The sequence below is a fragment of the Mercenaria mercenaria genome, chromosome 12 (genome assembly GCF_021730395.1).
Source record: "Mercenaria mercenaria strain notata chromosome 12, MADL_Memer_1, whole genome shotgun sequence".
NCBI lineage: Eukaryota > Metazoa > Mollusca > Bivalvia > Venerida > Veneridae > Mercenaria > Mercenaria mercenaria.
Genome location: NC_069372.1, coordinates 52,086,350 through 52,103,385, shown reverse-complemented (window position 1 = coordinate 52,103,385; position 17,036 = coordinate 52,086,350). Strand labels below are relative to the sequence as shown.

The 17,036-nt window shown below is 32.0% G+C and overlaps 1 protein-coding gene across 1 annotated transcript in view; it reads right to left on the bottom strand.

Moving 5' to 3' along the window:
• Positions 1-11,871, bottom strand: part of LOC123534032 (transcription intermediary factor 1-beta-like) — a 43,429-nt gene extending 31,558 nt beyond the window's left edge. The window contains exon 1 of the mRNA XM_053520059.1: positions 11,735-11,871. The gene's annotated coding sequence lies outside the window, so the exon portion shown is untranslated. The remainder of the gene's footprint in view (positions 1-11,734) is intronic.
• Between the last annotated feature and the right edge of the window lie 5,165 nt (positions 11,872-17,036).

Here is a 17,036-nt window from a genome sequence, read left to right as displayed (position 1 = left end):
CAAAGGAACCCTTGTCTCATCCCTTTAATTTTAAAAGAAATCAGACAAGAAACCTTTAAAATTTAGTATACAACTTTGTCGGTTTTTTATAAAGTACATTTCCCCAATTTTTCAATTTGGCCCGAATTAAAAAGATCCAGTTTTTACAAAAAATCGTGATTTGGGCTATCAAAACTTTTTCAAAGTCAGCAAAAAAAAAATGCCCGGTTTATCATTTTTTTTTGCATACCAATTACGTCATAATCAGTCTTTATGTTTTCACCGATGTCCCTTCCTTTGATAAACCCTTTTGACTTTTATCAATTAAATTATTTTAACACAAATTTTTTTCTGTAGAAAATTTACTTTATTTAATATTTTGTAATACTTTTAAAAAACTTATGGGTTCCATTTGCAACAGGATAAATTTTTTTTTTGGGTTTTTGAATTAATTTATCAAATTTTTGTGCTGAAATTTGGGCCCTTAAAATTTTTTTTTTGGGAAAGAGTTTTTGAAAAAATTAATGAACTTTTTTTATTTCGTTCCAAAATATTTTTTAAAACAACTTTAAACCCCATTGACCGGTTTTCCCCCTTTTTCATGTCAATTGCCTCTCCATTCTTTTTCTGTAATTATTCCTTCGCAAATTGTTTTTTCAATTTGGGTAACTTTGGTTTTTTTTTGTCATAAATTAAAATTTAATTACTTTGTTTTTCTTTTTCATAGAGATTTTCATATATTTCTTTTTTCCAAATAAAATTTTTTTTTTGTGTAACGAGCCATTAAATTTAAGTTTTTATCAGTTTGTTTCCACATTTTTTTTCTCAATTTTTTAGTAATTTGAATTCCTTTCACCTTTCTCTTTACACTTTTAGTTTCTTTTTTAACCCGTTTATATTTTCATGAAATTCAAAAAAATTCTTTTTTTATATTTTAAATTTTTTGAAAAATTTTCGCAAAATTTTTGCTAAAATTAATTTTTAAAATTTTTTCAATATCCCTTTCAAGTTTGTTAAAATTGTTCTTTTTACTTTTCTTTTTTTGTCTTCAATTTAATTGTTTATTTTAATGGTCTTTTAATAAAACCCCCTCGATTTTTGGGATTTTGGGCTAGATTTAATAAACGTATTTTCAGTTAAGTTTTTTATCTTTTCCCTTTTAGCTTATCCAAAAGTAAAAATATTCTTTTAAAAAAAACCCCGGCCCTCTCTTAGGATCGAAATTGAAAATAAAGTATGCAATCGAGTGACAAATTTAAAATGACCTTAACCGATTTTTTAAGAGTTTCAAATCATTTGAAAAAAAAATAAATTTAAACCCACACGTATATTTGAACGTACTTTCGAAAAGCCAAGAAAAACTTTTGTTTCGGGTTTGGACCCGAATTACTGAGAAAAATTTTTTCAGTTATACTTTACTTTTTTTCGACTTTCAAATGTGTTTGTGTGTTTCCCCCTTTTTGTCAATATAAGGGGCCAAAACAACATTAAAATCGCCTCCCGTTTTAAACACCTTCATTTCCCTTTAAAATTTTTTTGAGTTTTTTAAAAAAAAAACAATCCCTTTTTTGGTCCATAAACATTTATATTTCAACCTCCTTATTTTCACTTTCCCCGCGCTAATATTGTCCTATTTTCAATTTCAAACGTTTTACCACTGAACATTTTAAACCACACCTGAAAAAAAAGCCCCGCCTGCCCGGTTTTCTGAATTTCCACTGCAAAAAATTTCCCACCCCATTTTTTTTCCCCTTTTTCTTTATTTTTCTCAAAAAAATACCTCTTGGAGTAAACAAATATCAACTTTTTTATTTTAACCCTTGTAAAACCTTTCTCTTTTCTTTACCTGATTTTTCCCTTTACATATAGTAAAAACTGTAGTATTTCATTAAAAGACTTTTTAGAAAACCTTTTTACCCAAAACAGTTCCTTTTAAAGCAATTTCAAATGCGACTAAACGCAAAAAAAAAAAAAAAAAACTATCAAAAAAAAAAAGAAAATTTCTTTTAAGGAAAAAAGAGTAAAAATCCGGGCGCCATTTTAACAGACTAAATTACAATTTTATTGGTACTGTTTGTTAAGTTTTAGAAAAAAAATATTACATGAATGTTTAAAAAAAAATCAAATTTTATAATCTATACAACCTTAATTAAGTTTTAGAAATCACACTACTACGAAAACTAGTCATCATACAAAAAAAAACAAAATAAAACCCCACTTCAATACCAACCAATAGAAGGGTTCAATTCAAAATTAAAAGGAAATTAAAATTTAATTGTCAATCCATGTTCTTTTTCTTGTTTTGAAAAAAAAAAAGAAAAAAAAAAAAAATCGAGAACTATGTATATAAATTAACCACATTACTTGATTTTGTATATACAAACTATATACACCATCAACTTCATTTTTAAAAATAAACAAAAATAAAAAATATACAAGCAATACTACTTATACGCTACTTGTACATTTTGGTTACACGAACATTCTACAGTTTTTTTAAAAAATTTTTTAAATAACACAAATCAGTTATTATTACGTCTTTACAACTTGTTGCAATAAACAAATTTTCTAACCCTTTTATTTTCTTTTACGAAAGCTCGAACCTTTTAAGGTATTTTTAAAATTTTTTTTCAGGTACGGGGAGCTTTTTAGAATAAAATAAACTTTTTATTCAACATCGCGTCCCATCAACAATTAAAATATTTTACCCCTATTTTCTTTTTAAGGAAGCGTAATTATTATATATTTAAAATTACTAGTTTTTTTTAAAAACCTATATTAAGTGGCTTTTTTATTAAATTATTTGCAAAAAAATTTTTAATAAAGGGAGGAATTCCCCCAAATATGAAAAGAAAATGTTTTCTTTCTATCGCCAAAAATCCAATTTTTACCAATTTTTTTCCAAAAGGGGAGGAATCTATTAATAACGACCCCAGGCCCATTTGATGGAAATTTTTTACAAGTACAAAAAACAAAATATCTTTTACAATAAAAAATTCATAGGAAAGTAGAAGTCATGGGGTTTCAATTTAGTGTTTAAACTGTTTGAGCCTTCCATTGAATAGGGATATAGTATTTTTTTTTTACAAAAGTTTTTACATATTTTCATTTAAAATTTTTCCACACTTAATAATTTTTAATTTTTTTAGAAATTGTAATCATACGATTTAATACAGTAATATTTTGAAAAATTTACTAAAAAATTTACAATGCCGCCTAAAGGGAGTTAAAAAACACACTAAAGGGAAACCAATTTCAACAATGACTTTAAAGTTTTAAAAACAAATTAAAAATGAGAATATTCTTTTATCTACCCACGGTTTGAGAAGGACTTTATGGGGCCCAAGACCAAATTCTTTTCCTTATTTCAGACTTGAGTCTGTTTTCCCCCTCTGGCCACGGAAGTTAAGCCCCCGGCGTACCTGAAAAACCTATTTGGGGTTTGTTGTATTTCCTGGGCTTGGGGTTTGTTATTAAAGACAAACTTTGCCCTTCAAAAACAAAGCTTTTTCATTCCGTTGGGTTTTTAATCGAGGGACACAAAACCGTTGATTTACATGAGAAAGGTCATCGTTGAGATATATCCCGTACCCTTCAAAAGTTTTGCTTTTTTCAATATGTCTATTTTTGTTTTTTCTTTCACAAACTTCACAAGATTGGACGATTACTATTTGCTTTGTATGGTCCAGCCTATGTGTTATGTCTATGTCTTCATCACGAATGACGAGCCCAAGATTATCATTGTGTTGAATTTATAAATAAAACAAAAATCCCCAAAATAAACCATTTTAGATCTTTTCCGGGAACTATACGTTTCAGCCGAACAACGCATTTCAAGATGACACAAAACTGATTTCTCTTCGTAAACAATGTCAGAGTTCACCTGAGGAACATTGCTGAAAAAGTAAAGTGCTCAATTGTTTCAGTTTTACATCCTGTAGAAAACAATAAAACTTTCAACTTTAAATGCATAGATGTTTCTAAAATTTAAATCCAATATAAAAAACCGTCCGATCTTTCCGTGAGAAATAAAACGAAGCAAATTTAACTATTTGTTTACACTTCAACCATGTGAAATTAAAGGCATGTATTATCACGAGCCTCCCGTATATTTTGAACCTCGTGGTGAATAAACTGAATTTACTTTAAAGTATGGTGTCTCAGCTGAGCCAGTTATTTGTTATTTCAGAGAACATACATTAAAGAAGTGTTTATAAGATTATGCACGTGTACGAATATTTACTAGTCTATTTTATATTAACGACAATAGAAAACAAGTGTGCACCCGGAAAATAGCAAGTCTATCATTTTCAGGCGTATACTGAACATGATCCCAATGTTTGTAATTTTCAGATAAAGAACTCGTTATCCTTGGTTTCGTAGACAGTCTTAGTACTGGCCCGTGTTTTCTGCTGCCCAACACCGCAGTAATGTAAAGTCAATGTCCATTTCTATGCCGGAATTTCAATGCACATTTATTATCAGTTTAAATCTATGAAAATGTGAAAAAATATCTTTTGTTTAACGACGAACCAAGATGCAGAAAAGTTACTTTTGAGATATTGCTGATTTAATCATCAGGTTTTCGCGTGAGAAGTTCAAATGATTGCATTTTTGTAAAAAGTTTCGTAGTTATCTACAAACTGTAACAAATGTATTACCTCCTAAAAATATTGGCTGTTCATTTTTTCTGCGATTTATTCTCACTGCGTTTTCAAAAACATGCTGCATTATTCTCATATTGTTTAAAAAGTCCTTAGATCAAAATTGGTTAGTTTACGACGCATGAAACGTCTAATAAGGAATCACTATACACATCGAACTTGTCCCGGACCAGTATGCGGAAATACTGTGGCCTAATGTTTCAAGATTGTCTATTCTTGCATAAAAACTACTTTTTTCACTGGATCCGCCCATGTATAAACGGGAGAAAAATCGTGTGCAAACAAGGCAATTCACGTGCTGTTAATACATGATTTTTATTTTTGAAATGCTTTGCCAGGGACGATGTATGTTTTCTGCGCAGACTGATATTTGGCATCTGCATCTTGTTTCTTCCATAATAACCTCTTTTGTAGCATTATAGACACAATGTAATCCATAGTAAGTTTAGCTGTATCAGTTTCCAACCCCAAACGTACTGCCCCCATCAATGACGCACTAGCTTCTCTTAGAGTTACTCCCTTTACAAAGCGTCTGTTCAGTTATTGTAAATAACTGTGAATAAATAAGTATCGTGTGTAACTTGTGCTATTGCCCGTTTTTAGTAATTATATTAATGACTTTTGTTAGTATCAGTCGGTTTGTTTTTACCTGATTGTTTGCAGAATTCATATAATAAACATCGAAAGCTAGTCACTAGCTTCGTACTCATCCGTACTCTATTTGTTCGTACTCAAATTAATTCGAATGTAAAGTTGTTATTCTTAAAATAATTGTGTTCCTGTTTATCAAATTTTTAAGTTATATGCAAAATTATGTGTAATGTAACGTTTGTATTAACTAAAAATAAAAATAAGATGCTCAAAAACCTTCAAATCACGCTTTTAGTAGTGTTGTTGTTATGTGTGCCCCGGTTATGGATATTTAAAACATGTTTACCGTTTCCAAGAACAACAAGAATGGTAAATAAACAAGAGGACCATGATGGTCCTGAATCGCTCACCTATCCCCACATGACCCAGTGTTGAACCGAGTATGACGTCGTTATTTCTATTATTTGACAAAGTGACCTAGTTTTTGAGCATATGTGACCTAGATATCATCAAGATAAAAAATTCTGACCAATTTTCATGAAGATCCATTGAAAAAATAAATTGACCTCTAGAGAGGTCACAAGGTTTTTCTATTATTTGACCTAATGACCTAGTTTTTCAAGGCACGTGACCCACTTTTAAACTTGACCTAGATATCATCAATGTGAACATTCTCACTAATTTTCATGAAGATCTCGTGAAAAATATGGCCTCTAGAGAGGTCACAAGGTTTTTCTATTTTTCGACCTACTGACTAGTTTTTGACCGCACATGTCCCAGTTATGAACTTGACCTAGATATCATCAGATGAACATTCGCACCAACTTTCATGAAGATCCAGTGAGAAATATGGCCTCTAGAGACATCACAAGAATTTTCTATTTTTAAACCTACTGACCTAGTTTTGACCGCACGTGACCCAGTTTTGAATTTGACCTAGATATCATCAAGATGAACATTCTGACCAATCTTCATCCCAAAATCTCTTGAAAAATATGGCCTCTAGAGAGGTCACAAGGTTTTTCTATTTTTAGATCTACTGACCTTGTTATTGACCGCACGTGACCAAGTTTCGAACCTGACCTAGGTATCATCAAGGTGAACATTCTGACCAATTTTCATAAAGATCATATGAAAAATATGGCCTCTAGAGAGGTCACAAGGTTTTTCTATTTTCAGACCTACTGACCTAGTTTTTGACCGCACGTGACCCAGTTTCAAACTAGACCTAGATATCATCAAGGTGAACATTCTGACCAATTTTCATGAAGATCCATTGAGAAATATGGCCTCTAGAGAGGTCACAAGGTTTTTCTATTTTTAGACCTACTGACCTAGTTTTTGACCCCACGTGACCCAGTTTCGAAATTGACCTAGATTATCATCAAGGTAAACATTCTGACCAATTTTCATGAAGATCTCATGAAAAATATGGCCTCTAGAGAGGTCACAATGTTTTTTCTATTTTTAGATCTACTGACCTAGTTTTTGACCCCACGTGACCCTGTTTCAAACTTGACCTAGATATCATCAAGGTGAACATTCTGACCAATTTTCATGAAGATCCATTGAGAAATATGGCCTCTAGAGAGGTCACAAGGTTTTTTTTATTTTTAGACCTACTGACCTAGTTTTTGACCCCACGTGACCAAGTTTCGAACTTGACCTAGATATCATCAAGTTGAACATTCTGACCAATTTTCATCAAGATCTTATGAAAAATATGGCCCCTAGAGAGGTCACAAGGTTTTTCTATTTTAGATCTACTGACCTAGTTTTTGACCCACGTGATCCAGTTTCGAACTTGACCTAGATATCATCAAGGTAAACGTTCTGACCAATTTTCATGAAGATCCATTAAGAAATATGGCCTCTAGAGAGGTCACAAGGTTTTTCTATTTTTAGACCTACTGACCTAGTTTTTGACCCCACGTGATCCAGTTTCGAACTTGACCTAGATATCATCAAGGTGAACATTCTGACAAATTTTCATGAAGATCTCTTGAAAAATATGGCCTCTAGAGAGGTCACAAGGTTTTTCTATTTTTAGATCTACTGACCTAGTTTTTGATCGCACGTGACCCAGTTTCGAACTTGACCTAGATATCATCAAGATGAACATTCTGACCAACTTTCATAAAGATCCCGTGAAAAATGTGACCTCTAGAGTGGTCACAAGCAAAAGTTTACGCACGCACGCACGCACGCACGCACTGACGCACGGACGACGGACGACGGACGCCACGCGATCACAAAAGCTCACCTTGTCACTTTGTGACAGGTGAGCTAAAAATGTACCGGAATCGTCAAGTCATCACATATGAAAACAATGCATTTAGTCGTCGTGTAATGTTTTTTATGCAAGAATAGCGACAATACACCTTTGTTTTGTGTATTGACGCCTGCAGAAGCCCTTGGGATATGTTTGTGACCTCGACCTTCGGTCTCGGTCACAAACAATCCCGCGGGCTTCTGCAGACGTTAATACACAAAAAACGTGTATTATCCCTACAAAAATATTTGCATATATCGCGATAAAGCAAATATTTCGATTGTTCTTATAATTTATAAATATACAATCACGTATGAGTGAGAAAGTTACGTTAAGTAATTTCGGTAGTTACCGCAGGAAGTGCCGAAAATTCCATTTCCACCAAATTTTCCGTGAGATAAGCAGCGCGTAAGTACATAAATTCCGCTATAATAAATTAAATCTTTCTTATACTTGACAATCCTTGAAAAGAATTTCGGATCGTTGCCAAATCTTGTTCACATTAAGTCTGAGACTTGTCTTACAATTTTAGGCAGTTTGGTACACCATACGTATAAAAATTATTGTCCGCAGATTGCACTACTTTTATGTATGCTGAAAATAGCAATATGTACAGATTTATTTCAGTCTTAATACATGAGGTGGTCAGGTTTGAAAACAGATTTTGTAATAAGTTTAGTTCTATTCAGTAAGACAATTCTCCTATGCACTAATTGAAACTTTGAACTAACTTTGCCTTCATGAATTTTTGATAAAGTATTTTGAAAGGATTTATAAATCAAACCCAAAATTTGGAAAAATACAGGTAAAAATATTTTTCTTTGTTTATTTCCAATTTTAGTTTTACTTTTTATACAGCTACTTTTAGTTCAGGTTTGAAAACTGAGCTGTTTTTGTATTCGGAACAGCTGCATTTGAAAACTTTTTCACTATATTTTCCACTTCAAATGAACACGCCATGTACCCGGATAATCTTAACTCTGTTCAGCGACCCTAACTCAGTGCCAACATGGCTGACAGAAAGACGATGTATGTAGTTTAATTTCCTTGTCTTTTTTTCATGTTTTTATGTGAGTAGCAATGTTAGCGTAAACTTTTGATAGTAATATATCTGTATTGATAACATGTTTTTTTGTACTAAATATTCAATCGAAATGTCACATTATGTGGCTGGAATTCATTAAAATGTACTCAAAAGTCTTCAAAATGAACATGTTTTATGTTTCTAACTGTTTAAAGTACCAGAAATTGCAGTAAGACCTTACTTATTAAATGTATTAGTTCCATAATTATCTCTTTGAAATGTTTAAAAGTATAAAAGTTTGAAATGATTTTTATAGCTTAAAATTGTATTGTTTTATGAGGTAGGTTTAAATTTGGGGATATTCCTAACTGGTATAGGAAACGTGCTGGTTTTAAATACAAACTTAGAATGGATAAACACCAAACCAAAACGAGAACGGCTGTTAGACTGTGCTTTTTTTGGACTGTTGATGCTCGAAGTTCTTTGATTACACCCCTCTGCAGGGATGTGGATTCCTATGTCCAACTTTCCGACCTTGATTTTTTTGCCGGCGGACAAGTGCATTTTTCATTCTGTATGTCCGCGGACAAGCATACTTTTTAAAGGTATAAAATGAGAAAACATAAAATAGCATTGATTGTGTGTTGCTTCAAGTGTATGGAGGGGGATAAAGATAATGTGTTCTTTGATAGGTCTCGCGCACACTGTAACTCAGTGACTATGATAAAACACAGAGAAGATTTAGATACAAGAAGATTATTTAACGTCGGATAATTTATAAACAATAACACTAGCTTAAAGCTATTTTCCGACAAACACATGTAAATAAGCTCAACATAAGTAAAACAGCTGTAATAAAATGCAAATATGTTATAGCACTTTAAAGCAAATAAAGCATCTGGCTCTAAGTAGATAAGAAACAAATCACAAATTATCACATACATGTTACAGCGCATTAAAACAAAATAGCACTAGGAACTTGAAAATAAAAGGAAAAAGTAATTTACCACATACAGATTTAGCACATTTAAAGCAACATAAAAAAAGATAAGCTGACACTACACAAAAATAAGAAGAGGCACATTTTTACAACATGCATTTAAAAAAAAAACATAAAAAAAAAAATCATATCCCTGCTAAAGGGAACATAAGAACTACTTAAAGTAGCTGAAGAAATATTTGCGTCATCAGCATATAGCTTTTCTGAAACCCTAAAACTAAAAAAGGAAACAAGGGTTACACACAGAGAACTAAAAAAGGACATTAAAAGACAGCAGAACGTAAACAACTTAAAAAAGTATTATGAAAGTTTGTAAGAGATTCCAACTGCTGGGGACAATAAGTCATGTCAAAGGAAATATTTGAGCCAGTAGTCAGCCAAATTTAAATCAAAAGCACACAGAGATCGCAAGTATGACTAAAATAAGTCGGAAACGTTTTAAGAGTCTTTCTCTGAATTCATGGGGCTTTGCACCATTGCGTGGGCAGTGTTTCGAGCATGACCTCAAAAGATCCGAACACTGCTTACGCGATTTCAGACTTTTATAAACGTTAAAAGGCAAATATTTAAACAGCTTATTTTTTACCACAGTTACTGTGGTATGCTTTTCTATTTTATTGTCCTAAATAAAACTCGATCTCCAGTTATTTGCACTTCATGACGGTTTAATATTGCAAATCAGAGCAAGTGAAATTTGACTATGGACAAGTGGATTTTTAAGTGTCCGGGACAAGTAAAAAATTTTAATGATACCCACACCCCTGTCCCGTCCGTCCATGCATCACTCCCCCACCCCCCCCCTCACACACACACACACACACACCCCGCAAAACACAACACCCACACACCACACACACACACAAAACTTTTCTTCCCATTTACCCTCTGAAAAATATCATATTTAATAATTAATCATAAATCTATTTCCCAAATTCAAACAATAAACAAAAATATTCCATTAGCACCTCTATAAAAATCTCTTACACTATACGATATACAAGATTTGAAACAAACACAAATTTTTCTGAAACAGGTGTGTGCGTGTGTGTGTGTTGTGTGTGTGGTGTGTGTGTGTTTTGTGTGTGTTGTGTGTGAGGAGGAGGGAGAGAGGGTTTGAGGACTACAGAACTACGAAACATCGGTGGTAATTAATAATTCCTTATAAATATAATAATTTTGACTTTTTACTGAGTTATTTTTAGGGTTTATCCAGATTTTTCAAAACAAATTATTTGCATAATATTAAAATTATGAAAAAATATTTGACTGTAGTGGGATACATTAACATCTTGTAAAATTAATGATAAAGTTTTAAGACAATTTCCGCTTATTTAAAATAATGTTTACAATAATCAGACCATGTACATGTCAACTCATTCATTTCTATAGAATACTAGTCAGTTAGGTGTTTATCCGTCAAAGCAAATTTTGTGTAAGTTAGGTTTTTATCCATTCCTCATGTAAACTGAGTTCGGTTTTTATCAAATCAAAGTGAGGTTTTTATCCCTTTTCTCGCTGTCAGTACATTTTAACATGTATGTGTCAACATGTAGTGGGTTAACAAATAGTGTAAACGGGCCTAAAAAGCAGTATATCTTCGTTTTCAAACAACAAAATAGTCGAGGCATCAAAAGCATAGAAAATATTTTTAAAGATTTTTTGTAAAAGTTTTCATTGAAAAAGTTGCTTGTTCGTCGTTTTTCCACCTGAAAACACAAGGATTGATATATTTAACATGATACATTTTGAAATTAATTACACTTTATCAATGGAGATAGATATAACAACAGAAAAATTCCTTTTTACATCGTAAAAACACAGAAAACAAAGTTTTTATCGGCTTTACATCGCCATGTTGGCACTGAGTTTTGGGTCGCTGAACAGAGTTAAGATTATCCGGGTACATGGCGTGATGAAGGTCACTCTAAATTCAAGATGGCGGAAGTACCTTAAGAAACATTTACGCTATTCATTTTAAAAGTCATTATTTCATCTTTAATTGCTAGATATTCATTACAATGTTAATTAAAAAATGAATTTTAACATAAACCTCCCAGTAAATACAGATTTGTTACAGTAACGTTACTTTACAGATAATTATTTATAGATACTGGGACTTATATCTTAAATATATTAATGTTGCATATATGTTTAATATTCTACAAAAAAATGTACAATATAGAAAGCATAAATTAAACTCGTACCCGTTATTCTGTGTCTCAACTGACCCTTTTCCAAACTCCTAGTTTCGTTTTCGATGCATACGACGACGCATCCCACAGTTACAAAATCGGACGCTCCATACAGTTATAGGCGGGCAGTACTATGTAGGTGGAGCGATTATATTATGATAACAATGGTTGGAAACTCCGCTATGATAAAAAAGACGTTTAAATCTATAAGTACGTTGAAAACATTCATCTTCATCAGTGATACTGCACACAGAAGTTTGGCTTATTTGAAGTACTGATGAGAGTTGAATCTGTTTGAAGATAATAATATACTTTTACATATTTTATTATCTTAAAAGGATGATGATGCAAAAAATGTTACAGTACCATGTTAGAGTTCAATCTTTCACCTTCATTTTTGTATGATACACATTATGTTTGTTCTTCAGAATGTTGAGAAAATCAGGTTAAAGCAGGTCACCCTTGACCCCTTAATGTGCCCGTAATGTGAAAGCTTAGTCTGAGGTGCGTTCACAGTTCTTTTTTAAGTAGAACGGACTTGATAAATATGCTGACTCTGAAGTACGTCCGCAGCTAATTTTTCACTTGGCATGGCAACAGAGGTCTAAATTAAAGCTAGTTTCTGGTTAAATGTCATTGTGGATGTATTTTTGACTTTTTGGTAAGAAAAATGGGAGAGGAGGTTGCATTTGGTGAAGTGAAACTCAATTTTAGTATGAGTAGTACTTCCAGGTCATACCAAATGTGACTTTGATGTGATTTTACTGTAAGCAAATGTGACAAGGGAAATCTCTCTTAGAAGATACATGACCCCTACTTTTCTCTTCATTTTTTACCCTTTAAAATGAGATAAGGATTTGTTCTCTGAAATGGGTCTAGCTATGTTTGGTAGCTCTTAAAAAATGTCAGTTTTATATAGAATATATAGGGAAAAAAATATTTACCTGTTTGTGACCTATAAGAAAATTTTATTTGTCTAGATATTGATATAAATGGACTAGGTTTTTGGGCAGATTTTGGTAAAAAATGAGCATTTTTTTTAAATTCTGCCCACAAAATTGATAAAACCAAAAAAAAATCACATTTCATGTTTTGGGTGTATTTTTTTTTAATGCACATTTACACACTAAATTCTGCGCATTAAAAGCTTCCAGAGGGGACATTTGGTATATTTCAAAGTGTTCGTGTGTAATTTGCTTGCAAATTATAGTGAAAATTTATAAAATAGGGAAAAAACCACTCAGGCTAAAAGAAGGGGTTAAAAAATTTGTGTGAATAAATTTAGAAAAAAAAATTGGCACGGGAGCACGCGTTACTGAAAATCCCATAAAAACCTTGAAAATGATTTAAAAAAGTGAAAATGGTTTTTTTTGAGATGTTTATGGCACTTTAAAAAGGGGTGGGGATTTAAAGAATTAAATGTTCTTAAAAAGACATTGTGATATAGGTGCGTTTCAACTTTGCATACTGAAAGTGTGCGTCCCGAATATGATAAGATTTTGCGTTTATTCATGGGGGGAACTCACATTCAATCCTGGTATAGGTAATGGTTTTTGTGAAAAGTTTTTTTTATATGTAAGATTTGATGCGAAACTAAGTAAAAACGTATAGATCTGTTTTGGTGTGTCTAATAAAAATTTTTAGGCGTAACTTTGTGATGCTGAAAAAAAAATTTGGTGAAGTAAAGTTCAGTATAAAAAACTTTTAAAAACTAGCTTTTTTTTACAGGCAGGGTTGAAAGGAGAACCCATTAAAGTTTTGTTTAAAGGTTCCTAAAAGCTTTCAATTTTGATCTTAAAAAAGTGTGAGATTAAAACAGCTTTCCAAAAAATGTTTGGTAAATTTCAGGTTGAAAAAAGCACTACTTTTAATAGCCTGAAAAAGGGTGTAATAAAAAAAAACAAACCAATAAAACATTCTAGTTTTTTTACATATTTAAACCCTTTGACAAAAAGTTAAAGAAAGCTTTTTTTCAGAAATAGGTTTTTAAAAAGAAAAAAATTCATTTTAAGTTCATATCGGAAAATTGGCAGTGTATTTTAAATAAGGGCCCTTAGTGCCCTTTTAAATTGTTTGTTGAACAATTTAATTAAGGTTACTCCCAAAATAAAAAAAAATTACTGGTGATAATCTTTAAAAATGGTGTGACATTCAGTTTTCTCCTCAGATAAAAAACAACTACTTATTGCGTTTAACTTTAAGTATTTTGAACTTTTTTACTAAAACTTCGACTTATTTCCCTTTTTTTTACCCACTTTTACCTTAAAAGTGGGAAATATTGAAATGTGTATAATAGAACAAGAAACCACAACTTAAAGCATAAAAATTTGTGTTAAACCAAAAGCGTATCATTGATTTAACGTTGAAACTATTTTAAGTATAACAAAAAGGGTTTTTTTCTCATAAAATATACAGCAAGAAAATTTTTCTTTACGAGATGTAATGAAAGAATTCAACATTTCAGAAAAGGGTTTTGCGGATCTACGCGGTGTGGGGAAGTGAGTAAAAAATAGAAACATCAAACACTGGGCCAGGGGAAACAGTGCCATATGAAAATAAATTGTCTATAGTTAAGACGTTTAAAAAATTGCCACAATAGGAAGAGTTTTCCCGAATTTCCCTGCCCAGCTTGTAGTCAAAATGATTAGAACAAAAACGACTTATTTAAAAAATTTAATAATTATAATAATAAAGTAGTAAAAATTAAATAATAAAAAAAGTTGGAAAAAACTGCAGTTTTTTTAGAAAAAAAGTAAATCGGGAAATAGGGTAGCGGAAAATGTGTCATTATTTTTTTTATGCGTAGGCTATAGCCTTGTCTTTTTAACGTTTTTAAAAATATTATAACATAAATGTTTAAAAAATTTTTTTATTATATTATTTTCAGTTTTAAAAAGCGTTTTGATTTTTCAGACCAAACATATTACTAATAAAGAAGGGGACTTCGAAATAGGTCCCGCATCTAAAAACTTTAAAAAAAATGTGAAATTTTTAAAAATTCTGTTAAGATTTCCAAACGATTTAAAATCTTTATCGATTTTTCAGATATCGTTAAATAACATCGGATTTAAAAAATTTTTCAGGGGGGGAAAAAAAACCCCCCCGCAGGGGGCCCCCCTTCCCCCGACCCCGCATCCCCCTTTCATGGCTCGCATTTGCCCCCCCTTCAGAAATCCGGGCACGCAGCAGTACTTTCCTTATTTTGTGTTGTGCATTCACTAATTTGTGCTGCCCAAATTTAAAGTCCGTTTGATTTTTCCCCAAATTTTGTTCGGTAAAAATCTAACTTAAATTGTCTTGTAAATAACTAGATAATTCCCGACAAAAACCAATCATCAAAAGTATGAGAATATTGTAATGACAAAACAGTAATGGTACCGTTTTGAAAGTTAACAAAAACTGACATTTTTAACAAGTTTAAAGGGACTATGCTATTTTGCAGTGCAAAATTCCTATGTAAAATGAGTTTGTGTAAAAAACGCGAAAAAAATGTCGGGGTTCAAAGAGAAATAATATTAAAAAAAAAAGTATTCCGAGTAAATTAAAAGTTAAATGAACTCAAAAAATGTTCCAACAGTGCCAAGGGGAAATCCCAAAGGAATTTTCGGGGAAAGTTTTGGGGTCCGTAAGTCTTTTTTTCTATCAAATAATATTCATCAATCAAGGATATGTCAGTGTAATGAGCTGGCGTTATTTTTCTAAGAAAACGTCGTTAAACCCACCCTATTCCCTGATGTCACCACGCGAGGGATGCGGCTGCCACAGGGTAGGAAAAAAAAAAAGATAAGTGTGGTGTTAGTTTTTGAGCTGCATTTTTTATTTCGATTTTCATGAAAATATTTGGTGCAAGATACGTGAAATCCCTTAAATTTTTATATAATTAACCCTGGTCGCCAACTTTGCGAAAATAAAGAAAAATTCCGCTTTTTAAATTGGACTTTTATTAAAATTGATGCGAAAATATATTCAAGGCCCAATTCGAAGTGTTTCAAAATATTTGATCGGATTTACTCCACGTCAAACGAAATCTTTGGGAAAAACCCGGGCCAATTTCAAGTCTGTCCGTACGTCTCCACGACGTTCTTACCCCAAAGGGCCCCGGGTATGCACGCATGATAAAACTTTCCGCAGAGGGCATTTTTAAATGTTGCCATCCCCCGGGAGTCAAAATTGGGGATACCGTTTTGGAGAGGGAAATTGCTGTAAAAAAGTTATTTTGATGTTTGTTTCGCTTTTAAGATTAGGAGGTCATGGAATTATTTGCATATGCATTTTTATCTTATGTTTAAAATTGGGGATTTTGAATGGCGAACCCGCTGAAAACGTGTTTAAACAGTTGAAAGAAAATTTACACTCCCCGTTGCCCCACTACTGTACATGTATTATTGGGTTTTTGGGAAAGTTCATTTTTTAAAATTTTTCGTTTCAATTTTTTTTTGGAGAAAAATTTCAGAAAAAAAAGATATCTTAAATCTTGGTACTTGCAGGATTCGTGTTGAAGTTTGGTTAATATTATAGAATCAATCGTTTTTCATTTATAATTACAGCTTTTATTTAAAAAACACATCAGATCAATAGTTTTATCCGGTTGCGAGTAGTTATATTTAGCATATATATTTGAAAAATTTTGGAAATTTTTTTTAAAAATGTAAGACAATGATTTGCAGCTTACGTAGGTGTTTACCATTAGTTTCAGGGAATTTGGAAAAAAGATGAAAACATTTGGAAAGCTGGTATGGACAAATAACATTATGCGTGATTCCAAACGAAGGTGAAATACTTATTTTAGCGACCCGCGTGTGGGTTTTTCGAAGCTCAGGGCAAAAAACAAAAAATGAAATTTTTCTTTAAAGTTGTCGAGAGAGTCGATCAGAATGAAAACTTTTTTCGATGAAAAATCGGAAATACAGGTGGTTTAGTTATTTTTATTGCTTTTGATTAATCTCTTGAATGACAAAAAATAAATGGTAATCCTCCCGGTTACTTCAAATAGTTTCAGTAAAAAAAAATGAACGCCTTATCTTTGTTTTGAATTGAATACAGATCAATTGGTTGAACTTTTTAAACGATTAATGAAAAACAGCTTTATTAAGCCGATCACTTGATTATGCCCTGAAAAAATATTTAATTTTTTAGCCCAAGATCTTTTGGCTAGTAAACTATGTTTTTAAACAGGAACTTTTTGATGAAAGCTTGTAAAGCAAAACAATTTGATATTTTTATATAACCTTTTTCAAACTAATCCACAAAAACGCAAGTCCCGGACTTGGGTTTCATTGTGGAGCAAAGGTCGTTTTATGAAAAAAAGAAAAAA